This window comes from Anabrus simplex, chromosome 6, assembly GCF_040414725.1.
Source record: "Anabrus simplex isolate iqAnaSimp1 chromosome 6, ASM4041472v1, whole genome shotgun sequence".
NCBI classification, from domain to species: domain Eukaryota; kingdom Metazoa; phylum Arthropoda; class Insecta; order Orthoptera; family Tettigoniidae; genus Anabrus; species Anabrus simplex.
In genome coordinates this window covers 82,648,571-82,662,653 of record NC_090270.1, presented here as the reverse complement: position 1 = coordinate 82,662,653, position 14,083 = coordinate 82,648,571, and positions in this window count along the sequence as shown.

Here is a 14,083-nt window from a genome sequence, read left to right as displayed (position 1 = left end):
TTCCATTGATATTTGAATTTAGCGCGATTTGTTCAGGTCAAGTCACTAGGAGCGCCACCGTCGAATTGTCTCCCATTTTAGCAAGGCGAAATCCGTAAGTGTCGTGTATTGTCTCTACTGTATTCGGGATTACTTACTTCAATATTAGAAAAATAAATAAAAATATTAGCAATACATTTCTAGAGTAAATCCTTTTGAAATAGTCTTCAAAATACTATAACCTTGATTTATGTTCTGCTATCTGGGGTTGTGGAATGAAAGTGATAGGATTGAAAGACGAGCATTTTCTCAGTAAATAGGTGGGGGGCGTAAGGTTGCACATGACGGCTGCGCAAAATGTTGGCCATACTGCAATGACGCGATGTTGCCACTACAACAAGAGCTGATTTCACGACACGTAAGATTTTAGAAATGGAGAAATGATTTTAATGCCATCACGATGGTACACAATATAAATGAAATCGGCCAACACAATCGCACTTTCAACACACCGATTAAGTTTACAATAAAATATATCATCACACAAAATGATACTAGTTATATCTACTACGAAGTTCTTATCATCGCGACGTTAGAAAATACAGGAGAAATCGGTCGACAAGAATCTCACTTTAAATTCACCAATACATATCACAATAGTATACACCGTTGCTAAAAAGGGTTTCGAGTAAAATCTATTAATGTGACGAAAATTCAGAAACCTTATTCTTCTTACCTGATTCACATTGGTACCCTCCAGATACCGGTACCCTCCAGATCACTGCTATCACTACAGTCATCTTCGCTATCGCTATCATCGTCATCGTCGTCGTTGTCATCGTCCAGGCAGATCATAACTCCTTACAGTCGCTGATGGTGACATCTATTACTATTACCGAGTTAATATTGCTACATGACTAACTTTCTTCCTCCACGAAACCGCACTCACTAGAACAATACCTACCCTTCCGAAACAGTGTTTCAATTTCAGTAATTGTGAAGGATTTGTTATTAGTGCGTACGTAATGTTTTCCCTCATCAATCAATCAATCAATCAATCAATCAATCAATCAATCAATCAATCAATCAATCAATCAATCAATCAATCAATCAATCAATCAATCAATCAATCAATCAATCACTACTGATCTGCATTTAGGGCAGTCGCCGAGGTGACAGATTCCCTATCTGATGTTTTCCTAGCCTATTCTTAAACAATTGCAAAGAAATTGGAAATTTATTGAACTTCTCCCTTGGTAAGTTATTCCAATCGCTAACTCCCCTTCCTATAAACGAATATTTGCCCCAATTTCTCTTCTTGAATTCCAGCCTTATCTTCATATTGTGATCTTTCCTACTTTTAAAGACACCACTCAAACGTATTCGTCTACTGATGTCCTTCCACGCCATCTCACCACTGATAGCTCGGAACATACCACTTAGTCGAGCAGCTTGTCTCCTTTCTCCCAAGTCTTCCCAGCCCAAACTTTGCAACATTTTTGTAACACAGCTCTTTTGTTGGAAACCACCAAGAACAAATCGAGCTACTTTTCTTTTGATTTATTCCAATTCTTGAATCAAAAATCCTAGTGAGGGTCCCGTACACTGGAACCATACTCTAGTTGGGGTATTACCAGAGACTTATATGCCCTCTCCTTTACATCCTTACTACAACCCATAAATACCCTCATAACCATGTGGAGAGATCGGTTTATTTACAATCATATTTATGTGATTACCCCCCCCTGAAGATCTTTCCTTCAGATCGTTCCGCATCAACTGGAACGATCTTTCCCCTTTTCTATCAAAACATCTTCATAGTCCCCTCGCGTCCTTCACCGGCGATATAAATATCAACGAGATCTGGGCAAACTGGAAAAAAGTATGTTTTGAATGTGTCGATCAAGCTGTGCCGAAAGTTTCCATCTCTAATAAGCGGAAAACGCCATGGATCACTAAAGTGATAATATCAGGTATTCGAAAGATAAATTGTCTATACAGGAAATGGACGGAAAACCCAAGTTACAGTAGGTGGGAGAAGTACAGACTGGCTAGGAACAAACTCAAATCATTAATCCGTGATGACTACAGTTCATATATCCACAGCCTTAGTTCCAATCGTAAAGGGCTATGGGCTTTCATCAGAAACAAATGCGGCAACAGTGCTCCATCCGTCTTCAAGTACGACGGACTATCAGTTTCCTCTCCCCAAGAAATAGCAGACACATTTAACAGTAAATTTAAAAATAACTTCACCACGGCTGACAAGGATGAAGATTCAAGATTCAAGATACCCGTCTCCCTTAATCTCGAAAATCATAGATTAGGGAGAGGGTATTATTTATTGTAATCGTTTCATAATTTCATAATTTGTGACACATGTCGTATACAAAATTAGAAGGAGTAACTTAAATAACTATTGTGAATTGTGTTAATAATTGGTACAGGCGATGATTGTTCATATAAAGGAGGTGCTTAGAGATTGAACAGAGAAAGAATAATATAAACTGAATGTTTGAGTTCCATTCATATATAGCATTATGGCAGAAAAAACCAAAACATCTATTTATAGTGATATCTTTTCAGATTATCAAAGATAATATTGCCTTTGCAGGCTGTTAAAAAAAGAGAGAAAACGGAAATTATTACTCGACAAGCAAGGATGAAGACATGTTCACTACAAGGACACCCCCTCTCTTAACGTCTCTAACTAGCTTGTACTTCACTGCTAACGAGGTTGTAACAAGTCTTCGGAGAACTAGACGTCATGCTGCGAACGGCCCAGACAACGTGCCGGCCAGAATTCTCCATCAATGTGCAGAAGCATTAGCACCTTCTCTTTGTGCAATATTTAACATTTCAATGAACAGTGGGACTGTGTCAGAAGAATGGAAAAAAGCAAATGTCATTCCCGTATTCAAAGACGGTGACAGGGAAAATGTAGACAACTATCGCCCAGTCTCTATTACATGTGGCTTATGTAAATGCATGGAACGCCTAATTGTTAAATATGTGCTAGATTTTCTGAATGAGAGAAACCTGTTGAATAACAACCAACATGGATTCCTCCCTTGAAAATCCTGTACTACACTTTTGACAACAGTGGCAACATTCCCTGGACCAGTCTAATATATCCCAAGTGGACTGCGTAACTCTCGACTGGAGTAAGGCCTTTGATCAGGTACCTCATCAACGACTGTTGTTAAAACTTAACAAGTATGGCATTCAAGGCAACCTGCAGGCATGGTTTCGATCATTCCTGGTAGGTCGGACGCAGAGCGTTGTGTTCAGTGGGGCCAGGTCAGAATAAACTTTAGTCACCTCGGATGTGATTCAACGTAGTGTGATAGGGCCATTTCTGTACACGATATTTACTCTGGACCTGCCAGGTTCTGTATCGTCTTCTATGGCATAGTACGCTGATGACACTATCATTTACAGAGCCATTCGCAATGAGAACGACGTAAATAAGTTACAGTCATGTCTGGATAATGTGGATCTGTGGTGCAAAATAAATAGAATATCTATAAATGTACAGAAATATTGTGCATTTAATACAAGAAGTCATGGTGCAATAAACAAGTTGCGTAATGCAGTATCTCGGCAGCGCGTGGCTTCAGAAATAACTTCTTACATTTCATAGCAACAGCGAGCATCTCGGGTAGTCCGTATGATTCAATCGGGGAATTTACGAGAGTGTTTGAGATCGGCTGATTAAAAAAAAGACCAATCACAGCCCTGGAAGCGATATTGCGGAATGAAGGGATCTACAGAACAAATGAAGTCAGGCTTACCAACTTCGAGATTTACAGTGCTGCACTACTCTTGATTTTATTAGGCAATCTGTTAAAAAGCCATACTCCACGTTTCTGGTATGAAATAGAAGCAAGTTAGACGTTAAAAAGTACCTGTAGACAGTTACAGTACTTAAGTCTGAACTAATAAAGTAATAAATATATTTCTATTGAATCAGCGCTTTTTCCGGGCCATGGCGTCATCACATCAGTGAAATCCCCGATGATATTACTAACACCGGAAGTTTGGTGAATACAGTAGCTTCTGGAGATGGGAACCTCACTCTGTCTTGAAGTTGATAACCGTGCGGGTCGGTCTTCCTTATATTCAGCCAGTGTTGTATGAAAGTAACTTTTACAGTGACGATTTTTAATCAAACAAGTATACATATTTTTGTGAAAGCTGAAACGTTATTTCATGAGAATACATGTCCTAAATGCAAGTGATTATAATGTAATTACAAAAGTGTATTGTACAGTAACAAAGCAATTACCTTTGCTATATACATATAAGGTCACGTATGATGATGCAGTATGCCAGAATGCGGTTGTGGCATGGGATTTGACAATCACTAAGACGACAGTTACTATCGATATTTCCAAACCCGTATATGTAATTTGCATCTGTATAGTGCAAATATTGTGATCGGTACGCGTCCGGTAACGTGAAGAACGTGTGCGAATCGTCGTTATCGTTTCGGTTCAATTTAATGGTGTGTGCGAAGCACCACATTTCAAAGATGATTGAAGAAGAAAGGACCTGCAGTTTATTTGGTAACGCCATGCAGTTTGTTGCTATAATGTCGTAATTTTGCAGACACAGTGTCCTGGAACAATGAAAAAGCTGAGACAACACCAGATAAGTTCATCTTAAAAATTCCTAGGCATGCTTAGATAGAAGAAATTAGCTAATTCGAATCTATAGTAGTATGACTATAAATATCAGTCCTTTTGTGGCAGAGTTATGTTTTCTTTTTAGAGTTTAATGTCATGTTTCAGGGAAGATGCATGTTTGAACCCTGTTTCTTATATATTATTTTATTTCCCTTTTATTAGATGGGAAAGAGGGAAATGATTAGGTGTAGGATGCTTCATAGCTGGGTTATTAGAAGTGTCACTTGATATGTATGTCAAGAGGTAACTGTGTATTTTTCTCTTTTTATTTTCTTTTATTAAGAAGGCTGCACAACGTAAAGCTTGTTCTGGGATAAATTGGTATTGTGTTATGAATTTACGAGAAAAAGGCAAGATTAGCCTGATACTGAGATTACAATGTGTGTTAATACCGGACGTGGGTGCCTGGTATATAAAAAGGGGGAAATATGATGGTGTTAGCTGCATGTTAAGTGAGAGAGGCTTGATTTGCCTTGAAAGTTCATTAATACTATAAGAGTCGAACTCATGGACTCCGAAGTGTTAGGCCAGATGTGCCGTATGTCGTATCATAGCCGTGTTAAATTGGAATATGTATTTAAGACTATATGAATGTGTATTGTGATGCCTTAAGTTGAGTTCGAGGCCTTGTGTTAGTTTAATGAACAGAGAAGTGAATGGCAGCGTTAATTTATGTTCCCAGATATATTAGAATCTCTCAGGCAGGAATTACCAATCCAATTAGTTAGTTTCTTTTTCTTGCGAGGCAGGATGCTTCATAGCTGGCTTATTAGAAGTGTCACTTGAGTTATAATACGGCGTGTCAAGAGAAAGACCAACGCATGGACAGCTGAGCCAGGAGTTCCGTGTTCTTTTTAATATGAAGGAGTTTAGCATCTTATTGCTTGTATTTCAGATAAAGGATACACAGACGTTTTGTTTATTTTATTTGCATGAATTTTACAGGTTTCTTTGAAGTGTTTTGTTTATATTGAATTGTGATACATGTATTATTGCTTATCATGTCATTGTCATCGTTGATAAAGACTTGTTCTTAAATATGAGGGCGGAGCTCATTTTATTTGGGAAGTAGGCTTTCAAGCCATCCAATTTGTAACAGAGCGGTTTGTAAGTAAATTCAGTGTAGCTATAAGTTAAGACCCTGGAACATTGATTTGTTGATAAGTGTTGTATATATAATTTTTAATTATGGATCGGATTTAGCATAATTTTATTCTGTCGCGGCATGTCCTATAACCGTAAATTGAATGATATCCGTCAGGATTCGATAAGATGAACTTAACTGCGTTGACTCGAGGCGAAGTGTGTATTTCTTCCCCAGGTTGTTGTTTTTATTTTGTAAATATTTTTATTTAAGAAAACGGGACATTGACCGTCTTTTTGTAATAATCTTTGTGCTAATTATGTGCACGGCTCATATTGAATTTCTGACATTTATTTGAGCCGTATTTTTTATCGTTTTCATATTAATTTGTTTATTTTTGATTTTCAATAATGTTTTCTTTGATAATAAATCTATCTTACCCCTTATTTTGAATTTCATTTCGGAATTATGTTACTGTTTCCAGTTCACATTCCCATGGTATATTTTATCCTGAGATTTTAATGTATTTTTGCCCTGATCATATTTTTTAGAACCGAACACGCAGCTCTTCGAAGGTGCCGGTAGACTGTATTTTAGACGGGAACGGTACATAATTATCTTGGCTTCCGTACGTGGGGCTTGTTTTCATGTTGGTCCTGTAAGCTCCAGTTTGTTAAGGCCCTGGAACATTGATTTGTTGATAAGTGTTGTATATATAATTTTTAATTATGGACCGGATTTAGCATTGCTGTGTCCGGATATTATTCAGGGACGGAGTAGTAAATTATTTAAGTTTTCATTGTTAACCCTGAATGTGCGATTTAATTTTGAAGTAAGTAGACGTTATTTATTTTTGTTAAGGCTATTATATAGTAATTTAGGGATATCTCGACACGCTAAGCAAAAACCTGTAATTTTGATTATGCTTTATTTGTAAAATATTTCAATTATTTCCCAGGTGATTTTGTACACAGTTAGTTTATGTTTTCTATTATTTACGGCAAAAAATAACATTTCATAACATGTTAAATTATCAAATAAATACAGGATGCAATAATGTCCACTTCTCCCGCACTTAGGGAGAACCTGACACTAGGTAGGACCTCCGAATAGTTACGCAACTGTTGTACACAATGGTTACATATAAACTGCTCATCGTTTCCATTTTCCACACACAACTCGTGGAACCATTTCCTGCATTCCCCACTACATTGGACCCATGCCTCATTACGGTTGTCGTCACATACCGCGCAGTAATTCTCAGAGCAATGAAGACTGCTTGAGAAACTAGCTTTCCCGTTGCGCACGCCGAGTTCTCGTTGTTGTCCTTCGATTTGAACAATTCTTTTCATTTTCGCGTTTCCTATTCTTTCAATTTTCCCGATAATCCTGCGAAGTCACCGGTGCGGTTGGGGGGTGGGGGGAACAACACATCCCTATTCATACAGCTTATGCCTTATCAAGCACATCCGGATCTTCGCAGTGCGTAGAGTGTCCGTCGATTATGAATCGAATCCTGCCCTGAGGTTTGTAACGGTTTAGGTGATCAAGGAATGATTCGGATATTTTAACAACTGATCCACTGGGCATTCATTTCGAGTGTATCCTTGTCTTACCCCTTTCATTATAACAAAGTGTGGGATAGCATTACCACACACTATTACTGTTACCGTAGATCCCTTTTCTGCCATAATGCTGTGAAACACGTTTTTCTTTCCTTTTTCACTGATAATCTTCCCTGCCTTAAATATGAGCTGACCACCAGTTTCATTGACATTCGAAATATGCCAGGCTCTTGAAAAACCCAACCATATCCAACCATTGCCCTTTGGTTTTTAAATATGCTTCTTAACACCATTCCTCTGAATGAACCTAAAAGCCAGTTCTCGTAAGTCGGTCACTGTTCGCCCAAACCCTTTAGAATCGAGATGAAAAAGATGGTTGACTAAATGGTCCTCCATAGCTTTGTCAATCGTTTGTCATCATTTATTACTCCTACTAAACTGTAGAATTAACGCACCATTAAACCATGTCCCCAAAAATGTATCCCGGTTTAGAGATTCAGGGAGATCTCGACACCCAGCTTGTCGTGTCTAGATCTCCCCGAGTTTCATTGGCAGGCAAGAGGTCGCAACACTTACCAAGCTGAAGGTTTGGCGATTTGGAAATGACATCACCGCTTCTCCGAACCTTGCTTAGTGCGCCTAACCTAAAACATTATCTTAAAAGTATCGCATATCTACCTATTTCGGTACACAACCTACTCATCATATTATAGCAAGTTACTTTTAAATCATATATCACTTACATACTCACCTTCAATAGTTCATATGCCTTGTATTTATACTGATAATCTTCAGCTAACAGGGTGACCATGAGCACAAAACCATACGGCTCCAATAAATGTAGTTGCAAGTTTGACCTGTGCAGTACTGTGGTTACCAGAGGCGCTAAGCTTAAAAGTGTCGAGTTCTCCCTTATGTCGGGATCTCCCTAAGTTACCTTAATGGTGTTGAAACCATAAATAGTGAAAAGACGTCGTACTTATTTTTGAGCCAATAGAATGATGCTGTTCACACATATAGGAAGTTGTTATATAGGCTTTTACAGGATTTTGGAATTCGAAATTTTGGGAATGTCCGTAAGGGATACCTTAACCTAATATATTTATAAATTTAGATAGGTAGACGTAATTTCGAATAGGCGAATGGTAGATGATGAAGTCTGAGATTCTTATTCGATACCCAGACGGAGTCATGTGAACTGGCAACCTAACGTAGTAGACAGTTGAATCTAAGGTCCTGTGTTCAATATTACTTCTTGGTATGAGAATACAAGCGGACACAATATATTTAGAGAAAGTTTGTAATTACTGAATATATTTGATAACGTTAGATAAATATCGGCACTTAATTTATATTTTTATATGGTACATATCTTGGATAGAACATGTTAGCCGATGAGAAAGGCATGTCAAATATTAAATGATTCCATTGGAATTCGTGAACAATAAAATGAGTTCACGTGAGGCAGATGCTGTTATATCCTTCAGATATAATTGATCGAAGACATAGCCTGAATAATTTGTTTGTATTGCAAATTTTAAATAGCCAGTGAGTTAGTAGATTTTGTTAGTTAGATTCAGTCAGGGACGAGATAGCCTCAATCTCGGATGGAAAGAGATAACTATATTGGCATTGTTATCGAAGGTTGATGGTGTATGGACCATTGTAACGGGAAATATTATCCTTTAGATGGAGATAATATGCAAATATAGTTAGGCATTGTTGTCTAATGCATAGTTTTGAGCCCATATTAGGAAAAGCCTATATTTAGTTAAATAGGCTGTGATTTAAATTATTTTTGAAATTACTTGAATACGCGTAGATTTAATATTGATTGTGCGTGATGAGAACATTACTGATATTCGGTAGGCAGTTTCTGCATGGCGGATTGTAAAGCCATATTGTTTGTTGTTTGAGTAACGTAAATCGCAGAAACTGATGAAATTAATTTATAAACCTGGGGAACACACTTAAAGCATTCGTAATGGATTCTAGGACGCGTAGGCCTAGTCGTATTTAGATTTGGTATTATGGCTGTAACCTTAGCTGACCTGTTGGCTAAGATGGACTTGGCGGAGAAAGAGGCGAAGGAGCGTGAGCAAGCAGCAGAAAGACGTGAACTGGAGCGTATGCGATTAATTAAGGAAAAAATAGACTTTGTGACTGCGGAAGTAGACAGAAGCATGACAGGGATCATGGAGACAATGGAGTTAGCAGCGGTTGAAGATGAGAAACGTGAAAAGGAGCGTATGCAGCAGATTACGGAGAGAATAGACTTGGTGTCTGCGGAAGCGGAAAAACGTGAAATGGAACGTGAGCAGGAAGCAATAAATCGCGAACTTAAAAACATTAATGAACTTAAGATAGCAGAGGGGAATGGTGAACTGGAGGAAAAGATTGACATTGTTCAAAAGTGCTGTCAGGAAGGAATGATACGTTTATAGAAGCGTATGGATGATACAGAGAATAGAAATGAGGAACAGGTGGACCGGATTAGAAAAGCCGTTGAGGAGTTAACTGGCAAAATAACAGATGGAGCCGTAAAGATTGAAAAGCAGTTGGAGGAATTGACAAATAGCTTAGAGGAGGCGCGAACTGAGATAGGCAAGAATCGAAGCGCGATCGACCACTTAAGCGAGGCTACAGAAGAAAGATTTTCTAACATTACGGAGGAAATAAGTACCCAGATAGCCGAAGTACAACGGAAGAATGAGGATAAGCTGGAAGCGAAGTTATCTGAAAAACAACGGGAAACTGTGTCGAAGATGAGGACTATGGAAGAAGAATTGAGACAAGAGGTTACAGAGGCAAGGGTGAAGAAATCAAAAAGATAATTTTGATAGATAGAGAGAATGCTAAAGTCAATGGACAAGGAGTAGGTGCAAGTATCGAGGCATGGGCTGAATATTCGCAGAAAAACACGAATAAGTTGATATCTGTAGAAAAGGAAGTGCAGCATTTGAAGGATAAAATATAATTACTTGACTTAAGAACAAACAAGGAGATGGATAAGCTGAAGTGTTCAATGCAGCATAATAGTATTGAAAGAGAAGCTAGTCAAGCTAGTGAACCAGCTCTGCTTAGCGACCTTTTAAATTTACCAAGACCGGAAAATCATCTATGCCAAGAGAGACGAACGGAGGCCAAATTTACAATATATTTCGTACTTCTTCAGAAGATAAACCTCGTAAATTTAGTGGATTGGACGATAGAACACCACGTGCATTTCTTCGAGAGATGGAAGATTATATGATAGATAATAGGGTGCCAGCTGATAGAAGATTACGTACAATTAGCAAATTCTTATCTGATTCTGCGTTAGAATGGATGATGGCATTCCAATGTACGTTTAGTACGTATGAGGAATTTAAGGTAGCATTCTTAAAAAAATTCTGGGACATATCTATACAGTAATCGTTACGTATGTAACTATATTCAAGAAAATATCCTGCCACTATTCCAACAAGGTTTGCTAATTATTTCATTTCCCAAATTATTAAATTCAGAGATCTGGATACACCACCTTCCGAGTCCGAGATGATCGTAGCGATATCTAAACAATTACCTTTGGAAGTACAGAGAACTCTAATAGCAGCAAATGTTAGAACAGCGACGGAAGCGGAGATGACTTTACGTCAGTTGGATTTAACTTTTATACAAAATCAACCAAGCATAAGACATGCGGAGTCTTTACATACGATTGATTTAACGGAAGATAGTAGTCCACCACCTAAAATTAGGAAAGGAGGTAGAGTCAAAAGTTCAGGAACGCAGACGACATCACAGCAAGCTAGACAGGTTGAAAATGAGCAATCACGGAGAGGTGAATGGAACGTCAATAATTATTCAGATAATAGGAGAGGACAAGGATGCACCAATGATAGGAATGATACTATAGGATATAATTATTCATACGGAAGGAATGGAAGAACATTCAGACATCGATACAGAGGTAATGCAGGACAGCAACGACCTTATAATAGATGGGAGAACAGAAGGAATACAGATGGTCGGAATCATTTTAGACAAAGACCTGATTATCAACAGCGAAATGCTGAGTCACAAAGGTATGTAACGGAGTTGAGAAATAGACGACAAGACGGAGATCAATGGCAACAGGCGATACAGGAAAACTTAAGTAACCGAAACCATGGTTCTGAGAGCGTTAATTACTGTAATTTTAAGAAAGAAGAACAGAATGGATTGAATCTACATTCACCATATTTCAATGCGAGAGAGCACGATATCAGTCATACTGGAGCTACTAGAAAAAAGGACTGAATTATAGCAGTTGGATGAAGTACAAGATGATGACTTAGGAGATGATGATGATGATGATTATGACATTGACGAAAAAGATGACCCAGTAGATGAAGATGTGGATCAAGAACACGAAGAAGAAGCTACAGAGGAAGTAAACATGGCTAATATAGAAGATACAGACCAATTACCAGCATAAATTTGTCAACAGTGTGACGGAAAAGAACACAAGTTCCAAGTTCTTTTGGAAATATTTTTTGAAGCTCGTAAAGAGAAGGAGCGATTGCTACCTGAACGTAAACAATTATTATCAGGAAAAGTAACAATTGAAGCCACAGTAGTGAACCATGAGATAAAATGACAGAAAAAATACGTGGTCACATATTTTTTCTACGGGGTATGGGGAGAATGTGCTATATCATATATGCCCCAAATATTAATTAGGTAATATGGTGTAATATTGTGCAATTAATACAAGAAGCAGTCATGGTGCAATATACAAGTTGCGTAATGCAGTATCTCGGCAGCGCGTGGCTTCAGAAATAACTTCTTACCTTTCATAGCAACAGCGAGCATCTCGGGTATTCCGTATGATTCAATCGGGGATTTTACGAGAGTGTTTGAGAGCTGCCGATTCAAAAAACCCAATCACAGCCCTGGAAGCGATATTGTGGAATGAAGGGATCTACAGAACAAATGAAGTCAGGCTTACCAACTTTACAGTGCAGATTTACAGTGCTGCACTACTCTTGATTTTATTAGGCATCTGTTAAAAAGCCATACTCCACGTTTTTGATATGAAATAGAAGTAAGTTAGACGTTAAAAACTACCTGTAGACAGTTACTGTACTTAATTCTGAACTAATAAAGTAATAAATATATTTCACAGTTCAGCTTAAGCCACGGTCGAGCGCGGACGTATAGTGTGGTGGGTCCCGGGAGTGGGAGTAGGGAGAGAGAGTGCTGAGTGCTGGAAGGTTGTGTGGAGTTGCATCGACAATGATTGGTGTGGAACAATATAGAGCTACTATAGGAAGATGGCAGGGGAGAAAGAAGAAAGAAGAAGTGAAATCAGGTGGGTGTAAAATGGAAATGGAGATTAAAGGAGAATTATTGCTTTAAGCGGCGGTGGTTATGATGTTGCTATGGATTGGGGGTCAAGCTGAACCCAGGTCCGACATCTAGTAGAAACGAGGAATGGGTAGATTTTGAAGAATTCAGAAGCCTAGTAAAAGAAGTGGTTGAAGAAGCCTGCCCCTTTGATCAACTGAAAAATATGATTCAAGAACAAACTAGGGAGTTTGAGAAAATGAAGGTATGGTTACGGGAAAGGACTGACGATATAACATCTCAAGTGAGGAGTAACGCCGAAGAAGTGGCAACATTGAGAGAAAAAATAGGACGATTAGAAGAGGAGTCGCAGAAACTGAAAGCAGAAGTGGAGGCTAACACTTTAAATCGAAGGAAGAAGTGCCTATTTATATATGATGTGCCGGAGGAGCGGAGAGAAGACAGAGTGCTTACGACCTATAAAGTAGTGGACTTAATACAGGGGAAATTGAAAGTTAATTTTAGTGAAGTGGACATAGACGATGTGCAGAGAGTGGGAAGAATTAGGGGCAACAATTTTCTACGCTGATGGCTGATGCTGTGATAGGCAATGCGGGTAATGTGCAGAGGGAAAAAATATGGATTAAGAGAGACCTGGGAAAGGAGGCGATTAGGAATGAAAAAATACTTAAAAAGCACAGGATTCTGGCTATAAATCAGGGGCTGAGAGCAACTATCAAAGGACAAGAACCGGTGGTGTCAGGTAGCAACTGGAAGAGAATCTGGAATATGAATAGTTTGATGGACTTAGAAAGGAAGATAAAACAAGACGTAGAAAAAGAGAGAAGTGCTGCGATCAATGGGGAAGAGAGGCAAAATACCAAAAGTAACAGTGTACTGTGTGAACAGAGGCAGGGAGAGGTACCAAGTGAAAATGTGACCAGAAACAGTGAAGAGGAAAGGCAGGAAAGTGAAGGCAGTGTAGTAAGGGAAGCGCAGGGGAAAAAGGCAAGGTCAGAGACTACTTGGGGGAGACTTGACCTGAGTAGGAGCAGAGGGAGGAGCAGAAGCTTAAGGGACCTGAAGGAAGCTGGAGTTGGTGGCAAAGGAAGTCAACAGAGTGAAGATAGTGATGAAATGACGGCCAAGAGAGGTGGTAGAGAAGCAGGAACGAATAAAAAATTGACAGACATGTGGGGTACAGGTGGAAATGAAGGGGGTGTTATTACGCGAAGTAAAAAATATTAGAGTTTTGAATAGTGATGTCAGAAGCCGAAATTGGTTTGTATAATGTGTAGTTTGTGGAGTGCTATTTATTGATGAAATATGTGAGTGTTGAGAGTGAATAGAGTTGGGATTGTGGAGGTTGAAATTTGGTGATGGAGAAGTGATGTTGTAATTGGATGTATAATGAGGAGTGTGGAGGGGGAGCAGAGTCATGATTGTGGAGGTTGAAA